Genomic DNA, 7,101 nt, shown 5'->3' with positions numbered 1-7,101 from the left:
TCTAAGTGTTTATATTGGGAAGTTGTTCAACCTAAGGATTATAGATATGTATTTTTCCAATGTAGGTCCTTGGGAAGAAGTATTGTTGGGCCCCATTACATCATGTGACGGATCTGGAAGTTGTAACTCTAAAATTGGCTCAAAAAGATGGCTCATTTATCAGCTTGTTTTCAATACAAGCTTTTTAACTTTGGTTCAGCCTTATATGCTAAAATGGTCATGCTGTGTGTTGTGCGTGCGGCACACCATGGAGGTTTGGCACGAATACTGCTGAATGTTGATGTGTATCAGAGATAGTGAGGACTAATTTCCTCTTCGATAACCATTGTCCTGGCCTTCATAAAACAGGGCATTATGATGTGTAGTGCAACTTTATAGCACCTACCTGCATGTTCACAAAGTTTTAGATCTAAAATTATACTTTATCATCAAGAGCCTCTATGACATCTACAATGACAAGGAAAGTAAAGTATACTGTAGATGCAAGCAACATGGTTATCAAACGAACTTCAAAGCATGTTACAGACTGTAGAGAAATTAAAAGTGAATACGAAGTCTGATAAGTAAAACAAAAAGAAATAAAAATAACAAAGCCAACCCAAAATCAACCTAGAATAAACCTCCCACAGAAAAATACATATAATAACAGTAATCATTATAAAAAGAATAATAGGTTGTTAATTAAAGTTGAGAAAAGAGTCCCAAGTTCTGTTCAATCTTTCTACACAGATCCTTTGACTGTGTGCCTGACATTTTCTCAGGGCAGAAAATACATTAAATATTTTAACCAAGACGTTGTTCCAGAGGGGTTGGGACTCTTCCAATGTAATAATATATGACATTTGGCGGTGAAGGTTTTAAAAGCAACAAGGTCAGCCAGGTATTTGCTAATCCAGCCTTCAACAGGAAACGTACTTTAGATGACAATTAAAGGGAAAGGGATTAAGGAAAAGCCAAAAAATGATGCCTAAAATGAGTCAAAGCTGGGGCCAGAAGAAAAGTGTGTGTGTGTTTCATTTATTCAGCACGACCCTGATAGTGGCTGCAATACAAGCAGCATTACTGGCCGGTCACGAATTGAAAAAACCTTTATTGAGTTGTGAACTGAAACACAGTGATCACAAGAGGATTGCAGAACCTCAGGTGAAAAAAAGTTGGCTTCTTGTTGCTGGCTGTGATGGAAACAGCTACTAGAACAAAATGTAATACATCAACCCTGAGGGTGAACGTTTTATGAAGTGCAGCAAGGGGGGTTGATTAAAAGCACAAGAATATATATGAATATAGAAAACTGGGACTTATTAAAAAAGCCTTGCAGCCCACCCCTCATTACGTTGACCCAAACTGGAAAATAGATATGCTCATAATTAGTTTCCTGTTGCTCATATGGGGCCTCTCCATATGACCCCACCTATTAAATGTTATCGCTTTTAGAGTCCTGGGGGCCACATATTTACACTCAGAATAAAGTAAAATTAAGACAAAGAGTAAATGGAAAAATTATGTTTTTATTTTTACGATTTTTGAAGGATTAACTATCTTTCTGCATGTTATCCGTATACAGCTATAATAAAGGTCCAAAAACGACCTCTGTTTTCGCAAGAAGGGTTTTTGCTTCACTCATTTTACAAAAGGATTGACCTTTTTTGACAAAATTCATGTTACTAAAGAGAAAATATATTTAAAAAAAAATTGTAATAGGATATTTAGTTTAAATAAACTGATGTCGCCAGGGAAAAGAAAGTTTGGGGCTCTCTGCTGGAACTGCTACCCCCGCGACCCGACCACGGATAAGCGGGAGAAGATGGATGGATGGATGGATGGAGTTTAAATAAGAAAGGAAATATTCTGCCTATAGAAATTCCTATAATGCAAATACTTTAAATTTAGTGCAAGGTTTACCTACAATACATTGATTGTTTTTAAAATATCGCTGCAGTTTATATAGTATTTATCACAAATGAATGCTTTTAAAGAATAAACCCATGTATTTTAAAAGTGGTTGCATCAATAATAATAAATATTCTATCATAAATCTATCGTTGTCAACATTCATGTTCTTTTCACGTGACATTTCATTGGCAAGGAACAAAGAGTTGCTGTGGTGTCAGTTGAACTTTGCGGTTTTTTTAGGGGATAAATCAAGTGTTACCAACCCTCAGCTCCCACACCAAGCACACTTACCTCATTCACACCAACGGTGTTTCAGGGCCGGTACGGAGCTGGAGCTTGAAAAGCACCGGGTTTTCCTCTTCACACCGCAGCGGAGCAGCCTCTTAGCTCCGGAATCCGGTTAGTTTCAAGCACCAAAAAATTGTCCGGCCAGAGCAAAAGCACCGCATACGTCACGCTTACGTCGAGGCGGGGGCAGGGGCGGGATCAACTCCTGAACAACAACAAAAAGCCGGCGTTGTATCCAGTTTGTACACAACGATGGAGAAACTTAACACGCAGCAGTGGTCCACTGAAGAGACCAGCTACCTACTGGGAATCTGGTCTTCCGAATAGGTACAGAGGAAGCTGCCATTGTTGTTGTTGTCGGTGTCAGCTGTGAGGGGTTTCCGCGCGGTTTGGCTTTATGAAGCAGGCACGCAAACGGTTACGTCATGACGCAAACGATGACGCAATGACGCAGCACCAGTCGGACTCTGGGCAGTGTGAAAAGAGCTGGAGCTAAACCGAAGAACCGGTTCTGAACCTGAAAAGCTCTAGCACGGAGCTTGAACCGGAGTTGCGTTGGTGTGAATGAGGTATCTGTAATGCCTCAGGACATTACACACACCTGTAGGCCGTTTATGACACTATCGTTGAAGCAATTGAACAATTGACTGACTGCAACAGAGCAGTAGCTTACTTAAACTGTTCATGAGTCTGTTGCTCATAAGTGGGCGGGTAAGACTCAAACAAACATTATTTAGCATAAGAACAATCCTGTTCCTACATTTTCTCACATAATCCTTGTGCCTCCCTGACCTTTTCCCCCAGCCTCATCAGAGGAAATATTTTTGACAGAGACTCAGTACAAACTTTGTTTTGGAGGCTAAGACAGGAGACTGATGCTTCCTCTGTCTAAGTACAGAAAAGACAAAACAGTCTCACATTACAACCATGATTTTGCGGTAGAGAGGGGGCTCTAGAAGGAAAAATAAAATAAACAAAGTCGTTTTAATAGATTACATTTTCTCATTCGAATAACTTTCAGATAAACACAATTCTTTCAATGGTGGAGTAGACAACACGTGTGTTCGTATGTTGATCAGACAGAAATTATTTTGTGCTATCCTGCAAGACATTTATGTGAATGGAAAAATCAATGTGTGATAATTGATGGGTCTTTTACAGGAGTTAATGCTTCGAGGAAGTTAAATTAGAGATTTGGTTTCAGTGTGTAAGCCATTAGAGCCTTTAAGAGTGGTCTGTGTTACTCACGTTATGAGAAATGATTGTGGAAGATGTTAAATGACAGAATGAATCTGGCCCTTGAAGACAAACCCATGGCTTGACTCTCTTCCATCTACACTAAGCACACACAATTTAATATTTTATCGTTTGTTTATGTATTTCTCAAATTATATAAAATGTTGATAAAAAGCTTGAATTTATGGTTAATACTGTAATGGTGAAGAGACATTTTTTCCAACAAGCATGTTTTTCTGTGAGAGGACAGCTCTGCACACATAATGAAAACAGGACCTTGTTATTTGTTATGGCAGGAGTCTTGTGTTAAATAAATATATGACTAAAGCAGCCTGCAGCACTTCTGTGGCACCTAGAGCACTCATGACCAACATGCACAAACTTTATGAGCAGGTAGTGATGTCACATCCTGGCCCTGGCTGATCGCCTCACTCCCTCACCTGTGTATTTTCGCTCCCTGTTAATCACCTGCCTGGCCTCAATTGAGTCTCAGCTGTCCCTCCCTAATGATCACTCCTCACCTGTATTTAGTCTGTGCTGTTTCCTTGGCCAGTGCCAGTTCGTCTTGTCTGTATAGCAGAAAGTGCTCCATGTTTCTCTCCTGACGTAAGCTATTGTTCTAGCTGCTTAGCATTTGTACCAACCTAGTTGGTTGTTGTTTTTTTGTTGCTTCTCTAGTAGTTTTCCGCCAACTTAGTTGGTTGTTTTTCGTTACTTCCAGTCAGTACATTTTTTGATCATTGGCTGTTTTATTTGTACCTTTTGGATTAAACGCTTGACTAAAGACCTTATTCAATTCAATTCAAAACCTTTATTTATCCAGGTAAAATCCCATTGAGATCAATGATCTCTTTTTCAAGGGAGACCTGCAGCAGTAGGTTCCACAAGAAGACATAAAAACATAAACAACAAAAGGACATCATACAGCAAAATGTACAGGGATTACAATTTACATATTTAACCACATGTACAGGTACCAACAGCATCTGATTTTGTAGCATCCAACCAAGCTTTAAAAACATGTAGTGGTACTAGCTTGGTAATTTTCCATTCTTTTTGCAGACTGTTCCATGTTAGTGGAGCTGCACATCTAAAAGCTTTCTTCCCTAAGACAGTCCTAGCACTTGGCACATTTAATAAAACCACAGCATGCGATCTCAGGCAATAAGTACTTTCAATTCGCAGAGAGATCAGGGAGCAGATATAAGATGGTAGTTTATCCAACATGGCTTTGTAAATGAAAAAGTACCAGTGACTGAGCCTCCGTACAGTAAGTGATGGCATAACCGCCTTGGTATACAGGGTACAGTGATGCGTAAGTGCTTTACAATTTGTCAAAAATCTCAGTGCACTGTGATACGCAGCATCTAACTTGCTCAGGTAATTGGCAGGTGCATTCATATATAACAAATCACCATAGTCCAGCACAGGTAAAAAGGTCACAGTGACTAGCCTTTTCCTGGCCTCAAGCGAGAAACAGGACTTATTTCTGTAAAAGAAACCTAGCCTAACCCTCAGCTTTTTAAGCAGGTTATTGACATGAAGTTTAAAAGTGAGACAGTCATCAAGCCAGATACCCAAGTATTTGTAACAGGTAACCACTTCAAGTTGTATTCCTTGCGTAGTTACAATATCCAAAGCAGTCTCTGGTGTATTTTTAGCTTTAGCTTTCGAAAAGTGCATTACCTTGGTTTTATCCACATTTAAAAGAAGCTTAAGCTCAGAGAGCTGAGCCTGAATAATGTTAAAAACAGCCTGTAATTTAACAACAGCCTCGTTAATCGAGGGACCTGCACAGTACATAACGGTATCGTCCGCATAAAAATGTAAGGTTGCTCCTTCGACATTTTCACCTAAACTATTAATATAGATAGAGAATAATAGCGGACCTAAAACTGAACCTTGTGGTACACCATTAGTGATGTTTAACCACTCAGAAGACAGCCCATCAAACTGAACACATTGGGACCTTTCAATATATATATTGCCTGGTTGTCAATTCAATTCAATTCAAAACCTTTATTTATCCAGGTAAAATCCCATTGAGATCAATGATCTCTTTTTCAAGGGAGACCTGTTGTGCTCTTGAGTCCTATTTTTTGCTCGTGCCCGTACTTGTGCTTGATAGTACGAACTGGCCAGCATGGACTCAGCCGACCAGGATTCTGTGCGGACTGCTCTTCAGAGTCAAGGGAGCAGGATTTACCACCAAGAGCAGGAACTTACCGGGCTTCGCCAGGAATTAAAGTTGATGGCCGAGAGACAGGAGTCTGTTTTGTCGTCCTTTGGCGGGCAAGTCTGTTATTTGGTCGAAAATATCCAAAAACTATTACTCCAGCCATGTCCTCCAGCTCCCCCATTGCCTGTTTTCCCAGTGGATCCTACTCCAGTCCAGTCTCCAACTCCGACCCTGTCCCCTCACCTCTCCCGACCTGAGCGGTTTTCTGGGGATTCCGGTGATTGTCGGGCTTTCCTGGCTCAGTGCGGCCTCCATTTTGAGCTCCAGGCTGCATGATAACCATCTGAGCCAAGGGTGGCATACATTGTCTCCCACCTTTCTGGCCGAGCTGAGGCTTGGGCAACGGTAGAGTGGGTGCGAAGGTCTCCTGTTTGTGACTCCCTCGATATCTTCTCTCAGACCTTCACCAAGATCTTCCAGCACATCCCACCAAGGCGGGAGGCAGCCAGAGCACTCGTTGGATTGCACCAGGGTAAGCAGAGGGTTTCTGACTATGCTATAAAGTTCCGTACCCTGGCAGCGGACAGTGACTGGAACCAATCAGCATTGTTTGATGCTTTCCTTTATGGATTGTCCGGCACATTAAAGGATCAGTTAGCTCCCCTTGAGCTTACAGCTGATTTGGACTCCCTAATTTCATTGACTATTAAGATTGACAAGTGACTGATAGAGAGGGAGCGAGAGAGAGACACTGCGATTCCCTATTTCTCCCACAAGAGGCAGTCTTCGTCCTCATGGAATCACCCCAGGCCCTGGCTTCCGTCTACTGGGCCTCTATCGCCCCCTGCTGTTCCGGAGGAGCCCATGCAGCTCGGCAGGACCAAGCTGACTCCCGAGGAGCGACAGCGCCGCCTGCGGGAGGGCAGGTGCTTCTACTGTGGTGAACGGGGACACTCAGTCGCCAACTGTCGCCTACTAAAAGATCTGGCTCGCGAGTATAGAAGAGGGCACTGGTGAGCCGCACTACACTTAATGTTAGTACCTCACGTTGTCTCCCAAATGTCACTCTTTCTTCGTCTTCTGTGGTTCTTAGGCATCCTGTTTTGGTAGACTCTGGCTCAGATGCCAGTTTTATAGACTTGAGTTGGCTAAGAAGCTGAACTTTGAGACCTTCCCCTTCCAAGACCAATGGAAGCAAGTGCCTTGGATAGCCGTCTTCTCTGTAGGGTAACTCGCCACATCCAACCTCTTCAGCTAAGTTTCCAGGACGGTCACACTGAGCTTCTCGTCTTTCATGTTTTCGGTCCCCGGAACACCCAATCATTTTGGGGTTCCCCTGGCTTACCCTACACAACCCCCACATAGACTGGTCCACTGGCAAGATTATTGCTTGGTTTAAGGGATGTTTAAGTACCTGTTTTCCGTCCAAATGTTCCCTGACTGCTCCTCCAGCTGTCCCTGTAATTCAAGACATGTCAGATCCTGATTACCCTGACATTTCCAAG

This window comes from Gymnodraco acuticeps, unplaced genomic scaffold, assembly GCF_902827175.1.
Source record: "Gymnodraco acuticeps unplaced genomic scaffold, fGymAcu1.1, whole genome shotgun sequence".
NCBI classification, from domain to species: Eukaryota; Metazoa; Chordata; class Actinopteri; order Perciformes; family Bathydraconidae; genus Gymnodraco; species Gymnodraco acuticeps.
Note: the sequence above shows the minus strand (reverse complement) of the source record.